Source organism: Marmota flaviventris, chromosome 3 (genome assembly GCF_047511675.1).
Source record: "Marmota flaviventris isolate mMarFla1 chromosome 3, mMarFla1.hap1, whole genome shotgun sequence".
NCBI classification, from domain to species: domain Eukaryota; kingdom Metazoa; phylum Chordata; class Mammalia; order Rodentia; family Sciuridae; genus Marmota; species Marmota flaviventris.
In genome coordinates this window covers 18,776,428-18,794,092 of record NC_092500.1, presented here as the reverse complement: position 1 = coordinate 18,794,092, position 17,665 = coordinate 18,776,428, and the positions used below count along the sequence as shown (strand labels likewise).

The window sequence follows — 17,665 nt, the reverse complement described above, 5'->3', positions numbered from 1 at the left end:
CCAGTATGGGGAAGACCCCTCCAAGTTGTCCCACGCTGATCTTTGGTACTCTCTGGGGACTGGTCAGGGTGTCTGGGTTCACACACTGGGATGAGAAAAACACAAAAGGAGACTGGTTTGTATTTTCTTTGTGAATTAGACTTGAACTACGAGATCTTTCTTTTCTCTACTTTTTTTTTTCTTTTCTTTTTTCTTCTTTTCCTCAGTTTGACCTATTGCCTTAGCGTTGTGTGGACCAGCCCTGGCCATACCCTGCCATGAGCTTGGTATTCAAGATCTAAACACAATGGGGGTGACTTAAGGACAGAGCTTCAGCTTTGCTTCTGACTCGCCTTGGTTTTGTGGGTTTAAGTTAATGTTATTTGAAAGTTTTTGTATGTGTGTGGTTGAATATATACTATAACTTGTTCTTTTGTGACAACAAGATTTATACTGGCGGTGTCTCTCATACCACTGGAAACTGGAAGGAGACCTACAATGTGAGCCTCTGAGAGTTTTAAAAAGACAGCAGCCATTATTGAGCCAAGGTGGCTTCAAGCTGCCCTTGAGCCTAGTGACAAGCTGTATTCCATCCCTGCTCTCATGTGCAGGAAGCAGGCAAAGAGTCTGTCAGATATTTAATACATCACATGTGCATTTAAATGAATTCTCTGCCTTCTTCTTAATTAAGATTCTTCAGTGAGTAGGACTTCGGGGGGTCGGGGGGAGAAAATGATCTGATGGAATTGTATTAAATACCAATTTACTTCCCAAGTTTCTAACTGATTTTTTCACTTAAAATGACTTGGCTTGAAAGGCGAAGAGTTTGAACAAAGTATAGAGGCTGGCATTCCATTTTGTATATCATTTTGGCTCCTGTGAACTGCTCCTGGTAAAAATGAGCCTGTGAGATGTAGTTGTTTTATGCAAGGGCTAACAATACTAGTCTTTTATAAATCATAAATCCTCTTAACCTCAAACAATTTGGAGCCACCAACTGTAATCTATAAGGTTTCAACTCACAGGGATTTTATTACTTCTTGGTGCCTCTCAGGCCATTAGGCAAATATTTATATGAAGCTCTCAGCTATTAAGAGATTTAAAAATTATTTTGTGTGCAATGGAAGCTTCTGGACCATACCTTCTTGGTTAATTTTTTTTTATATAGGTGCTATGCTTTTTCTTTTGTTGAAAACTTTGTATAATTTTGACAGCCATTTGATTTAATTTCTTTTGGACATAATTTGCCCTAGATAAATCCTAGATAGGTTTTTATTTTGACAGGAGGAATGGTAAGGTGAACAAACTGTCTTTCTGTGATTCTTTTTTCTGCACTGTAAGTTTATTTTCTTGAAAATAATTGGGAGTCAATGACAATTAAAACCAGAGACTTTGCAGCAATTAGGATCCTTTAGCACCAGCAATAGCCAGCAACTCAAGAAAATTTGAGAAGAAAGGAATTCAATAGAAGGATATAGAGTACTTATAATAGAAAAGAGAAAGCTAAAGAATTGGACTCACAGGGCAAGGAATGTTGGCAAGCCTAGGGGCTGGGCACCAGGAACGACTGAATAGTCCCAACAGGATGCTACTGTAGAAGGAAAAAGGCAGTGATTGACAGCTGTTTAGCTCCCACTTCACTCCTCTAATCAAGATCCACAGCAGCCCTAGAAGGCAGTCTGCTAGGCATAGCTTGGTCACTCCATTCTATCCTTTCTTGAGGGAAGGTGAGGGTGGTTTGTTCAGATACCTCCAAATTCCCAATAATCCATATAATAGGTTCTTTTTTTTTTTGTTGAAAGCAAATGGAACACTGTTAAGAAGAACTGGATGCTGGGCAGCCCAAAACAAATGCTCATTCATTGCTTAATATCACCCTCAGAAAACTAAGTAAAAAAATTCCATATTCTTCTCAGATCTATCGAAAAGATTCCAAGAGTTTTCAATAAGTTTCTTTAAAAATTGATTTTTACCTCAGTGAGAGGAATCTGATCGTCTTAGATTCAATTCAATGAAACAATTGTGAAATTCTTTTGCCTCAAAATGGAGAACAATACCCTTGATTCAATACCACACGGTAAATTGGGCAGTTTAGAAGTATGGCTTGGGTTTTCCTTCAAGATCTAATGAAGGGTAATAATGGAGAGCTGAGCTACATGCTTTTATATGGTTTGCTTATTATGAGCTATTTAACTTTTACAGCTTTATTAAATGTTTTATGGAAAGGTTTATTTCATGTTTTATTACAGCTTTGCAGGATGGCCACATTTGGCCTAGAAGCCTGACAGATGAGCACAAATGTTTTGCAAAATATTGCTGGTAAGTAGTTTCTGGATAAATTCATGTTTCATTTTGACATTTTCTGGGGGTGGAGTGGGAGTGGTTCTCTTTAGTAAAGCACAGCAGACCTGAGTGATTATGAAGACAGGGAGTAGAGTGGAGAGAAGAGAACGAGGAACATGCACAATATTTTTTTTCTTTAGATGGAAAAAAGAAAAAAAAAAATTTTTTTTTACTTCTCCTTTGGATGAAAGTGAGCATTTGAATAGGAATCCCCTACCCTCAATACATATAGCTAACAAATATTTTTGATTAAACTAAAGATATTTTACAGTGTAACAAGAAAACACTATGAAGTTGATTAAAATAAAAACTACCATTACTAGATGGTTCTAGGCCTTATTCTGAGCACTTTACATGTAATATCTCATCTAAACTTTATAATAAGACTACAATTATATGAGTACTGATATTAACTACATTTTTTAAATGGGGAAACTGAAACTTAAATCTTACCCAAGCATCTGACTCCATGCCCAATGCCTTTCTCCCTCTATCATACAGGCTCCTGTGCCTCGTGGTTGGATATATAGGTGATTTAAGTCATCAACTGCTCTTTCAGACATCTTTTTCTTATTTTTCTACACTGACAACTATTGAAGAGCATTTTTTAAGTTTATAGTCACACTAGCTATTTGTTGGCATACTCAGATTGCCTTACAAATACTCTATGTACCCTTGTCTTGTTTCAGATCATTGTAGTTTTAGAATAGAATTCTTATCTCGAGATTCTTGGTTCCTGGTTTCCATCTTTCCTGGGAAATCAAGGCTCCTTCACCCCAGCCCAAATTTACATAGTTAAGTTGAACTTCTCTCTGCAAAGCAAAACATTCTTTGTTTCAGATATTTGGAAATCAAAGCCTCATGTAAAGGATTCCTGAATCCTTGACCAACTTTTATCAAGAATCCAATTTTTTTTCTTCCAGTCTTATTAATGTTGTATGAAGAATTCAGCTGAAATTTCATTTCTTTGTACAAATACACCATATATACGTCTAACACAGTTTGCCTTTGTGTAAGGTCTCATGTGTTTGGAGTATAGCATAACATTAGTCCTAACATTAATTGAGAGCTTACTGTGTGTGAGAAACTCGGCCAGGCACTTTGTATATATCATTACATTTCATTTAATCCTCACTATAACACAAAGTGTTGAGTACTATCGTCTCCTTTTGGCACAAGGAAGCTAAAGCTCATAAAGTTTAAAAGGCAGATCTGGATTTCAAGTATAGGTCATCCTTGTCTCCTGTGTCCACTTCTCCATGTGGAATTCATCTGGGGTGAAAGAGGACCCTGGGAATGCCTCAGCTCAGTTCAATGGGGAAACTTTCCAAAGTATTGTGACATCTGAGTGGGAGAGACAGTGGGAGAGACATTTGTGGATAAATGCCTTCCATTCGGATGATTTCCCGACCTTTGATTTATTGATAGGGAAATCTTCCATCCTACATTTCTGTTGTGCTGCCCTATTCTCCCGCCTCCAGAGTCTGAAAATCCTCCATCAGTGATCTCAGCCTCTAGTGTTAAATTCAAATAATAATGTACTAGGTTCATTCAGGACCTTAAATTTGACATGACTCTTGATTGTTCTAAAACTTGGCATTTTGTGTGAGATCAGCAGTATGTACATGTTTAATTGAAAGAGGGTGGGCTAGCACATGTGCAGAAGGAGAGACATTATCTAAAAGGGTGAGTGTATATCTTATGGATCTTATGTTTTTCTGTTGAAGTAGGGGAGTATAATCAAGAGCCGTGCGTGTATGTGTGTAAATAATGTTTATGTGTAGAAGGGGTGATTATGGCATATCATGTGCATAGTTTCATGTGCTCTGTGTGTGTGTGCAAATACAGAAGTAGACCTGTATATTAGGGAAATGTATGGGTGGAAGGAGAGAAATACCCAAATCCCAGGCTGAAAGTTCATTTGAGGGAAATGTGCACATTGAAAGAGCTCAAAATACATCTCTTAAAAAGATAAGTAGTTTAAATTTATCTGAGACTAAAAGTATATGATTTCCTAATTAATTTAGAAATACACATCCCACTAACCTTAAGCTACTCTGAATAAAACACAACTGGACCATTGGATACTCCCTTATGGAGTCAGGACAAGATGGACTGCATCTTTGCCGGGACTGCCATGGAGACACTTCTGGTTCTGTCTAGACAGAGCTAATTACTTTTATTTATCTGCTCTGTTTCCTGCAGAATCCATAAACTCTCTAGTAATTGTCAAACCTTTTCATTATACCAAGATATAGGTTAACTAGAGCAAAGAATCAAGAATAAGATCTGTCACTGTCTTTGCATAACTGGGAAAAGTCACCTAGTGTCAATGGATCTCAAACTTCTCATCTGCTAAATAGAGAAAAGAATATTTGTCCAATCTACTTTAATCTACCTTAAAAGGACACCGTGTGAAGCAAGTGAAAGAGTATGAAATCTTCTGACTCTCATACACATTATAAACCAAAATGCTGTATATTGTTATTGGTGTTGTTGTCAACCGGGGACTAAGCTGTAGAATGCACACATTATTTGGGTTTCCCTCTGAACTGAATGAATTGAAATTAAATGAAAAAAGCATTTCAGCAAAGGAGCTGAAGGATTTATATTTGAGTGCTACTTTCATTACCTTTGGGCAGAGTGATCGTTGGGCATATCATTTTACCTCTTGAGCCTTAGAAATGCCATATCTGTGAAATAGGTTAATATAATACTTACTCTAATTAACTCACAGGGTTGTTTTAAGAATTACATGGGATATGAGAGTACTTCATAACCTTCCAAATGTTGTACAAATAAAGAAGGTATTTATTAGTATTTCCCTTGTGAGCTACTTGAATGATCTATTTTTCTCTTGGTTCATGTGACAAAAGGAAACATTAAAGGGCTTTGTCAATAAGTACACATTTTATTTACCTCCCTGTCTCTGAGTACATAATTAAAAGTAGCTCATTATCAAAGATCAGATGTGTTATTGTGAATTAAAATGAAGAGGCTCTGTAACTACCAATTCTTCATGAAAATTAATTGATTACGAAAAGCTGGACAGTTGGCTAGTCGATTCATATTTAAATAATGACTATGGGTTGTGTTTATCAACCTGAGTGTTTTTGCTTCTAATTCTATGATTTTCATGTCTAGACAATTAATTGATTGTTCATCAAATGTTTAATGGAGTTCTTACCTGATTCCAGAAAGAAATTAGATATACAGAGATGAGACATATGTGGTCTCTATATACAAAAAGCTCTCAGTTTTGTTAGGAAAGAGTCAAGTTTTTAAAAAAGCATTTGTGACAAGATGCATTAATAGAAGCATATACAGAGAGAACTGGAAGTCCAACTCTGTCCAGGTATCAGAGACAGTTGCCCCAGATGTTATAGTTATGACAGAGCTGAGGTTGGCAGGCTTAGTGAGTGTTTACCATACAGACAGTTAGGAGAGGGGAGAAAGATTCCAGGCAGAGAGCATGACACACATAAGACAGATGTGGAAGTGGAAGTGAGCATTGGACATAATGAGACTGCAAGTATGGTGCTACTCTCAGGAGGCATGTGAAGATATATCGGGAACTCTTTCTTCCTAAGGGTGAGATAAGAAAGGATCAGTATTCTAAGGAGTTAGAATTTCAGACTAAGAAACCTAAAATCTTTCTTGTATCTAGGGACACATTTAAGGATTATAGGCAGGTAAATGACATGATAAAACTTGCATTTTGGAAATTCCAACCACTGTCAAACATCCGCTATACAGTATGTGCAAAGCTCTGAAAGGTTAGAGATAAACTATCTTAAAGATCTTGATCTTCTGGAATTTGTAATAAAGTACATGCTGTGAACTCTAATTTTTCTTTTTGTCCTTGATTGGTTTAGGGAAATTCGTCTCTTGGTTATTAGGGCAACATCAGATGGCAGCCTGGTAGATGATGGCATTTGGGTAAGAACTTTGTCATATCAACTAGTCCTCCACTTGTAGTATTTTGATGAAGGGTCTCTTCATGGTTGGGTCAAGTGAAGCTATGATTAGCAAATATTATCATGGATCCCTCTTCCTTTCAGAAGAAGAAAAGAGAAACCTCTGAGAAGTATGAACATATTCTCCATTAAAGAGAAATCCTCCAGGTCTATGAAAACTTATGGTGGAAAAAGAGGGGGAACTTCTGAGGGATGGAAATGCAAATGACTTTTTGATGGGAATGAGAAGGATTTCTAATAAGATTAAAATAGACAACAGGCTTATTTATTTATTATTTACTTACTTACTTATTTGGTACCCAGGATTGAACCTAGGGATGCCGAACCACTGAGCTATATTCCTAGCTCTTTTTAAAATTCCTTTTTTAGAGACAGGGCCTCATTAAGTTACCTAGGGCCTCATTAAATTGCTGAGGCTGGCTTTGCATTTTTGATCCTCCTACCTCAGCCTCTGGAGCCATTGGGATTACATGTCTGGCCTAGACAACAAGCTTTTTAAAGATAAAAATAAGGAATGATGAGAAGAGAACATCCTGAAATGAAAATACAACAGAATAAAATGTGAAGACAATAGTAGAAGAGAAAAAAGACACCGTGTGAGAGAGGATCTCAGTGTCAGTTGCATTTTCAGAATTCTAAGGATGGGAAAAGGACCTGTGATTTGTCATGCTCACAGTGGCTTGAATCTGAGATGGAAACATGACCAAAACTTGGCCAGTCTGTTTATTCCTTGTGCAAAATGGAAGTAGAAGAATGCTCTGTAGGCTGGGCAGTGCAGAAAGAGGGCGCATCAAAATGCCTTAGGTACCATTTTAGTTCCTGTCCATGGGGAAACAGAGATCTGGATTGCAGAGAGAAATGGATTAAGAAGATGAATAAAGAAAAGCAGAGACAAGAGACCATGGAGTTTGGAGAGAGACATGCAGAGAGAGAAAGCAGCTATCTTGGTCCCTGACAACTTTCCAGTTCTTCATTCCAGTCTCCCAGGAGGCTTCGCTAGACTTCCTGACTTTGAGTTCTCTGAATTACACTTGTATTATTTTTAAGACATTCCCCTTCTAAGGCTCACCCTAATCTGAGTGGGATACTATTATTTGCAACCAAATGGTCCTTGACCAAAAAAAAAAAAAAGACTTGCAAAACTACTAAAAGCAAAACAAAACCAAAAACCCAGTAGCAGTGTAGACTTCTGTTTTGAGAGTTAACTGGAGAACAACTTCTTCTGTGGCACTTCTTAATTTCCCACAAAAATACATATAAATTAAAAGATTGGGGGAAAATTCACAATAACATTGAAAATTGAGGCTGGTAGTCAACCTGATTCTAGAACCAAGAGAGTTGATTTTTCAGTATTTATTTGGCTTAACCTCTAAATGGTATTTGTCCCTGTGGGATGTTTTTTTTTCCTTGAAGCATTTTCTTTGCTCCCATGACTATATCCTTTTCCTTTCCTTTTCTTTTTTTTTTCAGTTCTCATTCCTCTCTAGCTTTGTCTTTATCTGTTTTCCTTGTTCCTCTTTTCTCACTTGATGCTTTAATAGTTTCTTAGCATTTTTCCTGGTCCACCTTCTCTCTCACTCTACTTAGGCAGTCCCATTTATGTCCATATTGTCATCGTATGCTGACATATAAAAGTCTATGTGCTCAGTCCATAGCTTCTCAATGCATACATATCTTTCTGTGAGAATTTTCTACTGGAATGTTACAACATTAGCACATACAAACTAAGGTCCTTCTCTCTCTAGTCGAATCTCTTCCTCTTTCAAAACACACCACCACCAACAAAAACACCTCCATTTATCCAGTCACTGAAACTATAAACCTGTAAATTATTCTAGAATGTTCCTTTTCCCTTCTCCTTAAAATCTAATCAGTTGCCAAGTCTAGTTGTAAAAACTATAGGAAAAAATGCCTTGGACCTCCACTGATGGTTGATTTGTTGCCAGGAAACTCAAAGATTCATGTCCCAGATCCCCCACCTCTGGTGCTATGCTGACAGGTTCATACCCCTCTGGTACCAAACACCTGTGTCCTGGCCTCATTGTGTAAGTATGTATGTTTGTGTGATAGGAGGCAGATGCTGAAAGAAAAAACTCAGATAAAGTAGTTGGTGGGAATTGAGATTTTTATTTATTTATATGTTTTGCAGTGCTGGGGATTGAACACAGGGTCTTAAATGTGCTATAGCGCTAGGCAAGGACCTTACCACTGAACTATACCTCCAACATGGGAACTGAGTTTTGAATAAACACCAAAAGTTCAGAATAGCAGAGAATAAGATGATGAATCTAGGAAAGGAGATGTGTTAAGTTAAACTGTGATAGAGTCCAGCAATTGACAGGAATGAGACACATTGACACACCCTCACTACTACCCTCCCCTTACCCAGTTTTATCCTGAAAGGAGATTTTTCCCCCATCACATAGCACAGTACTAGTCCAACCCACACACTTTCTCAGTAGATAAACTCTGACCAAAACATTTTCCAGGTTTAAGAATGATTAAAGTCAGCATAAAAAACACTATGAGGTTTATAAGAAAGATAGAGAAAAGAGATAGATATTGGAAGACTCAAAGGAAGAACTTATTTCTGAAACTGATCTAATGTCACCTATTAGGGTACAAAGATACTGTAAAAAAGATTAGCCCAATAAAATGTTTTAATGGAAGTCTATTCTTTCATATCATTGTTCAGAGGCACAGTGATCCATATGTAAGGGACATGGTTCCATTCTATCTTGTTATCTTGCAATCACTTACAGCAACGCTGCTCAAGTGTGGTCCAGATCAGTGCTGGTCTTGGCACCACTTGTCACCAGTCAGTGGTGGGAGAGATGGGAAAAGAGAGGATAGATGGGAAAAAAGAGCATTTATCTTACCTCATTGTGCACCAATACAGTGTAGAGCTAAGTGACTTACCACTAACCATGACAGTATGTGGATGGACCACACATTGAACAGGCATAGCCTAGTGGGCCATCCTCAACATTAAACTGACTAACGTAAGAACAACACAAAGTCCTTCAGAAAAGCAGGCAGAAGTCTAAATGTATTCATATGGAGTTAATAATATAGATTGAATATAACAGGATATGATACACCATATGAAAAAAAAACAAGAGGATTTTTCTTTTCTTTCTTTCTTTTTTTTTTTGGAAAAAGGGAAAAAAATGCTTATTGCTTTGCTAGCAAAGGAGAAACACAGGGGACTCCTGTCCCAGAGATTGTGAATCTGCCCATCAGCAGAAACAGGGCATGATTCAAAGGCTACATTCCATGGGTTCTGTGTTAGAGGAATAATTCACTTGTGAATCTGGGTGATAGTCATTTCTGAGATCTTCTGGTGCCATCCCCAAAGTCTACATTACTTCATTCCTATGGTGGGTGTGTACTCAGGGACAGATAAATCTGCTAAAATGGGAAAGAAAGGTGATCCTTTTTCCTCTGAAATTAAGGAGTGGGAGATTAGGGAGAGAGGAAGAGAAAGGAAAATGTCCATTTTAAAAATAAATAGCAGTGGCAGAGCAACAAGCGCTATATTCAAAGCACAAAGGGGACCACAAATTTCCCCACTGTTAATTTCTATATTCCATTTCTATGGAAAAGTGGGCAACAACATATCCAAGCTGCTTCCTGCTGAAAAAGGGCAAAGTTGGGAGGAGTAACCCAAAGTCCTTGTTCTCTATCAAGTGGGGCATGAATAGTTAAGGGTACTCAGCATCAGAGCAATTCAGAGGTCCACAGTGACAGATGACAGGTGGCTAGACAAGGCATACATAGGGCAGGGATCAAGGAAATAATGAGACAAAGATATTAAAATTAAAATTCAACAATGACCTTGAAATCTACATTTGAGACAGTGGAGAGCATAATCTACTACACCAAGTCCAGTAGATGGTAGAAAAGATAAATCTGATGGAGAATACAAAGAGAAAAAAATCAAAGATGTATCAAAATAGAGAAGATGACAGATACGAAGTTCAAAAACAGAAGAAGAACAAATAAAAGCAAGGATATTCTCTTGGAAAAGAAAACAGCACCAACAGAATGGATTTATTAATTTAAAACATAAATAAAAACAATCTTAACTGAGATTAATTAAGAGACATTAAGGACCTACTCCATTTCAGGAGAAAATCAGTGACAAGAGAATTAAACTTGTATTCATTTGGGCACAATTTCTTTCCTAGAAGAATAAAGAAGGTTCATTCAGAATTCAGGCAGAAAAAGCAAATCTAGGAAAAATCTAGGGTTGTTCTATTTTATAGCAACAAATTCAATCTTTGCAATTTTGAGGTTTGAGAGAGAAAAAAAGTAACTATGAACCAAGTTCATATACAAGCAAGTTATACTTCTTCATGTATGAAAGTACTAAAATGTTATCAAAGTAACTTGTCCTACAAATATATTTTCATGCTTCTTATATGACAGTCATTTTAGAATGCTAAATAAGGTAGCTACATGCAAACAAAATATATATATATTAGAGAAAATATTTATCTTTTTGAAAAAATTGTATTTGAAATCATTCTCTAACCTATTGCAAAAAGAAACAAAAAAGAATAATTGAGCAGGTAAATATAGAAACAGTGTAAACACTTTGGACATAAGAATTAAAGCCAGTGATCATAGATTACAGATCAGATTATATTATAATAAATCCTGTTATAGAATTTAATATAAATTTTTATTTTTAAAAAATTGAAATATAAAATGAAGAGTATTATAAATAATTTGTATTTCAAATCCAAGATTATGTCAACAAAAACCAGGAAATAAGGGAAGGATGTGAAAAAATTAGAGGATTAAAATGATTCCTAATCAAAGTAAGAAATAACTGGAAGTTAAAAAGTAGTTTTAAAAAACTTACAAGAAGCACTTTACATAATTAATAAGAAATCTTCAAAATAAGATAGTACAGAAAGACAAATAACATATATTAATTTTAATTAAAATCATCCATGGGCAAATTTGTCTTATTAAAAGATATTCTCAATCTAGATTTTAAAAAATATCTAATTATTTGATTTTTTTATAAGAGACATATTTAACACAACCTGAAAGTTTAAAAGCAGAATTATGAGCAGTGATGTTAAAAATTTAATGAGAAGGAAAGAAGGCATTTTAATGTTAATATCAAATAAAATTTAAGGAAAAATATTATGTATGATGAATTATTTTTGATATACAATAGAGATATAGCTTTTGTGAACCTTGTCTCACTAAATGTTGAACTAGAGAAGGCAAAGACAATTAGAAGTACAAATAAAATTGAACAAGCACATACTAAGTGCTTTTCTTCTGAGCCCAAAAACTATAAAAAAAAAAAAAAGAGCTAGAGTTAGATATTGAAGTAACCAAAAAAAATTATATTTAAGCTAAGAAAGGGGCTGGGAGTGTAGCTCAGGGGTAGAGTGGAGAATCAGCCTGCAAGAAGCCTTGGATTCAATCCTTAACACAATAAACAAATAACAGGGGAGAAGATTTTTCTTGAATCAGAGCCCAATCCATAGAAGCAAAAAGAGAATGGAGGTACCAGAAACAAGTTAGGGATGTTTTTATAATAAACCTCTTACTGCCAAGGACCTAATCTAGAAAACCACAAGTCATGAGGAAGACACTACAACTTAGCACACAGTGGTGAGAATTCTGTTGCAAAAAATGAACTCACAACACAACATTACCAAGCCCCATGAGAAATGACTGCATTGCCACAAGTCTCAACAGTTTTAACAAATAAAAACGCTCTCATCTTAGGAAATGGTATTAGTGAACCAGACAAAAAAAGGACGTTAGATAAAATTTTAAGATCCTTAAACAGATAAAGGAAGAAATCTTGAAATAAAAACAGGAGTTTATAAAATAGGGATGATTTAAACAAACAACAATAGTGAGCTCATTGAGATTTGAAGGAAATTACACGTGTATGTAGGTACGTAAAGATACCTGTACATATGTGTTTGTATGTAAAATTCTTTAGCTACAAGAAATAGAACTGAAGAACAAATTAATGAGTTAAAAAGCATAACAGAGAACTTCTTTTGAAAACAGAGAATAAAATAAAAAGGAGATAGACAAGAGGAAAGAAAAGACACGTGGAGACAAGATCCGAAAGTTCCAACATTCATCTAATAGAAGCATCCTAAAGACAGAACAGTTTCAGTGGAGGTGAGATAATCATTGAAGAACTCACCAAGTGAAAACCCAGAAAGAGAGAAAAGAAAACAACCCTTAGTTGTTGTAAACTTTAGAAAATAAAAGATAGAAAAATAATTCCTAATAGCCATGAGAGAGAATGGTCAAATTACAGACAGAGGAATGAATATCAGTTTAAAAATACTTTTTCATCATCAATATTGGAAATAAAAACACAATGGAAATTTTATACTTAGGCAAAGTTGCATCCATCAGTAAGGTTAAAATAAAGATTTTTCAAACAAACAAGCTTATACAATGTCTGCCAACCAATGATGCTCTCAGGGCAAAAAGGAGAATTACTAGATAGTTCAGCAAGGGAAAGGGGAATCCAGGGAAATAGTGAATCAACAGTGAACAAAGGAAACAGTCCAAGTATTACTGTATAAAAAAAACTGCTTAAAAAGATTAAAGGTGTAACTAAATCTATATTTAAATATAGAAGTGTGGGGAGTAGTTAAGAGAAATAACTGCATGCTAAACTTTTATGATATTTGGGATTGGGAAGAAAATAAGTATTTTGGAAAAAACACATTTGAAGGCTTAAATGAATATAGTTGAGGAAAATCACAAGGTATAACTTTAAAGCAGGAGAAGGAAATGGGACAGAAAATATGTATAATCCAACCAAATTCGGAAGAAAGGTGAAGCAATGATGTGGCAAGAGAAAAACATGAATTAAGGTGAAAAGAATAAGTGAAAAACCATCAGTACTAAAATATTCAGTAGTTGGAATTACACATTTAATAAGAATGGTTAAATACCAAGTAAAGGTCTCTGGATTCAACAAACAGAAATAATACAACTTTCCATGGAACATGTGTAAAAGATGATCATATTCCATGCCACAAAAGGAAACCTCATCAAGACTGATACTGAGTAAACCATGTTCACTGACAAAGTTAGCAGTAAAAGCAAGGCTTCCCCAAAGGCCAGCTATTTTGAAATAAAAGCAAAGCATGCAGAAACACACCAATTTAATTCATTAATTTAATGAAAATAGCATATTTTTAGAATTAAATTAAAATAAAAATTGTAGAGTATTAATGAAATTGGTAGTGTGAGGATATTTATATCCTTAAATGGTTTATTAGAAACTAAAAGTTTAAAAATAAATTATTCTTTCCATGCAAGCAGCTAGGGGGAAAAAAAACAAGAAACAAAGAAAATAGTGGAGTGGAAATAACCAAGAGAAAAAGCAAAATTAAACAAACAAACAAAAAATGCACAAATACCAAATAGTAGAGTTGATTAGCAAAATCCAGAGCTGGTTCTTTGAAAAGGACTGTATGGTAAGCAATTAAACTGGAAAAACCAAAACAATACAAACAAAGAAAGCACAAAAGCACAAGCAGAATTTGAAATGAAAATAGAATTATAAACAAAGATGTTTTTCAAATTTTTAAAAAAGTTATGAAAATTTCACAAACAACTTCTTACCAGGAAATTTGAAACCTAAATAAACAAAACATTTTAAGGAACATATAAATTGTCAAAATGAGTTCCACAATGAAGGCCAATAAACATAAAAATGTAAACAGAAGCCAGAAATTTTTCCTAAGAAAAGGCACCAAGCCCAGTTGACTTTATAGGTAAGTTCCACCAAAACTTCAAGGTAAAAATAATTCTCATCCTATGCAAACTATTCTGAACAATATAAAAAAGTAGGAAAAGAGCCAACTTATTGTGTAAAGTCGTCTTTACACAATAGATAGAAAAATAATTCCTAAAAGCCATGAGAGAGTATGGTAACAATAATATCTAATCGGACTCTGTTCATTAGTGAGAATTTGTCTATAATTTCTTTTGGCATTAATTTTATTCATAGGTAGTGTGTGGCTTTTGTTGATGTGAAAGAGAACTTTCTAACTATTACTAGTTCTAATTGGTTATTGCTGCTTTAAATAAAACTCTGTTTAAAATGATTTTGAAATCATTTGACAGAAAGGGACTTTGTCCTTAAAGGAATTTACTTAGTTTTATGCTTGATTTCAATAGCTCTCTCAAACTTCATGGTTATAGCAATTTATATAGTGCAGACACATACTCTGAATTATGAGCATTTATTTGGGGGGAAAGAAAAGGGAAAACAGTCTCAAAGGTCCCAAGCATCATACATCAAAATTCCCTTTCATCATTCTGTGTTTTACAGATACCTTCTGTGTGCAAACCATGGAGGCTGCACAGATGGTAGACATTATAGGAATGGTCACTCTGCTATGACAGGCTTGAGAAACAGCTCTGTCTCTAATCCCAGGGAAACATTTTTCTCTTTGTAGTTTCTTCTTTCTACCATTTCTCTCTGAGATCATTGCTGGAAAGAGAACTAATAGTTGAATTGCTACATTTGCTGCTCTTGCGTTAGTGGAGACTGAGGTGGCTCTGGCCAGGGACACACACATTCTCAGGGCTGCAGCATTGTTTCTTGCCACGTATTGGCACCGACTTTCCTATACACTCGGTGTACACCTACATAAGGTCATCAAGAAAGCATGCAGTCCTGGTTTCACATCCTGACCCTATGGTTCTCTGGTCGAGTGATCTCAAGCATATTAATTCACTTCTCTATTCCTGAAGGCCCCTATTTGCGAGATGGGTCATTAAAACTTGTTAGCCCAGGGTTGTTAGAGAGAAGATGTTATATAATACCTATAAAATTATTTAGCACTACTCATAGACAGCTGGTATTCCACAATTTATCAGCAGGCTTGTACCCAGATCACCCAATCATAATGTCCTTTGGAAAAATTTGTTCTGAATTTCAAACAATCTATTGACAAATGAACTTCAGAATCATAAATAATCAGGAGTTCCCCTATAAAATACTTGGTATCCTGGTGATTATGAAATTGACAATTAAATAAATATAGTCACCAACTTCTATGTTCTTTGGGGTAGGAGCTGAGTCTGTATCTAATGCCTATTACACCGCAGACATTCAAATATTTGAAAAAACAAAGGCGAATGATTTATGTAGGTGTGATTATTAATGAAAATAATTGGTATGATTCAGCACTTCCTAGTTGACAAAGAACATTCATTGTCATAGTTTCATCTGTGTCTGCACCAAAGCCCAGGGAGTAAGTTCAACAAAGTATCATCTTTTCCCATTTTGCAGTTAAGAAAACTAGGACTAAAAAATTTTCAGTGACTGTCTTAAGGTCAAAGTTAGAACTTGGAACTCAGGTTCACTGACTCTTTAAGTAAAACTTTGTTACTTTTCTCACAGCACCTTGTGCTTTGGGAAGGTGTCCGGACTAAGTAGAATATTGCTAAGAAGGTCATGGGAGAGTAATTTGACAGTTTCCTGCAAAGTTGAAAATTTGCAAACTCCATGACCTTCTAGGTGTACACCCCAGGGAATGTCTCTTCAGGTGCACAGGGACAAGAAAGCAAGAATGTTTATTGCAGCATCATTTGGTAATAGTGAAGTTGGAAGCAACTTAATGTCCATCTGCAGGAGAATAAATAAGTGAATTCTATTCTCTTTGTAAGATAAATTGTTATTCAGCAATTAATACAGTGGGTTAGCACTCAGAAATGTGATATTTAATGAAAAAAGGAAATTTCAGAATGTTACATATAATATTTATATAACAATTTTAAAAGTGGAAATGCTATGTACTGTTTACAAACAAATATATTTTCTATAAAATCAAAAACATAATGTATAAGAATGCATACAAATTTTAGTGCACTGATTGCTTCTGGGAAGGAAGGGAGAAACTGAAAGGGGAGCAAAGGAGACCCCACTTTTACTGTAATGTTCTCATCCCCTTTGTTAATGTGAAAATAAGAAACCAGCATGGGAAAATGCTAACATTTGCTAATTTCTGTAGTTGAGCACATGATGTGTTTCTCTTATTATTTTCTCTTTTTACGTACAATTTAAGTTTGTGGTTTTTTTTTTTTTTTTTTTTTTTGGTCCCAGGGATTGAACTCAGGGACATTCAACCATGGAGCCACATCCCAAGACCTATTTTGTATTTTATTTAGAGACAGGGTCTCACTGCGTTTCTTAGTGCCTTGCCATTGCTGAGGCTGGTTTTTGAATTTAGGATCCTCCTGCCTCAGCTTCTTGAAATGCTGAGATTTACAGACATGAGCCATCACACCTGGCCAATTTAAGCTTTTTAAAGTTAAAAATTATACAGTCATTTAGAATGGAGTATAGCAGAATGCTTAAAAACACAGGTTTCAAAGACACACCAGGTTCAACTCCTAATTCTGCTAATGTAAATGCTATTAAAGTGAAACAGGTTCTTATACTGTAGGATTTCTCATACCTGTAATGAACTGATGTGCACTGTGAGGCTTACGGAAGAATATATAATTTTCAAAACTTCCCAAACTTGTTTGGCCATGGAATGAGAGTGTTTGGGGACAAAGTCTGATAAAGGCTGATTATATAAATAGTACATATTTAAGGAGTAGCTTAAATGATCTATTGCCTTAATTTTGAAAAAGGTTTCTCTTAATCTCCCTCCTATTTAAACAAACTGTTGTGTTTTTCCTATTCCCACTGTTTTTAAGGTCCATTTCCTTGTAAAAGCAGGGCATCTATCCCCTCTCCTTCTGTTCCTTAGCAAAGTGGCTATTAAGAAGACAGGTTTTTTTAATGGCTCAGCAGGTCATAGGATTGAGATAATTTCTTTCCAGACTAGGACAGTTCATTTGATGTGAGAAAATTCCAAGGTCTTTTACAGAAAAAAAATCTGTCTATCTATCTATCTATCTATCTATCTATCTATCTATCTATCTATTTATCATCTATCTATCTATTTTTGTTATCTTTTCTCATTTCTAGCTTTGGGAAGTATCTGTAAGATGTCTGAAATAACATTAAATCCATTTCCCTCCCAGTTACTCAGAAGTTTATTTCTGTTTTATTTTGTTCAGGGTCCATGCCTCCTATCAACGTGGGTATCTTTTGGCTTAAAGCCCCCTGAAGTGTATTTCAAGCTATTTGTCTACACCATGCCCACAGGTATCCTACCTCCTCCTTAGGAATTTCTGTCAGAGATACCTCAGAAGATATCACACATGTCACATACAGAACATTGTCTTATTCGTACCCCTCCAGCCCATAAAATCCTATAAACCAATAGAATTGAATTTCTACCCCAACTCGGTCACTTATGAACTAATAAAGACTAAGATCAGGCTCATTT

At 35.4% G+C, this 17,665-nt stretch overlaps 1 long non-coding RNA gene across 2 annotated transcripts in view; it reads left to right on the top strand.

Moving 5' to 3' along the window:
• The window catches only part of LOC139705173 (uncharacterized), a 413,615-nt gene that overhangs the window by 287,267 nt on the left and 108,683 nt on the right, over positions 1-17,665 (top strand). For both annotated transcript variants that reach the window (XR_011707043.1, XR_011707044.1), the window contains one exon: positions 2,229-2,298. This is a non-coding gene — a long non-coding RNA (uncharacterized lncRNA). The remainder of the gene's footprint in view (positions 1-2,228; positions 2,299-17,665) is intronic.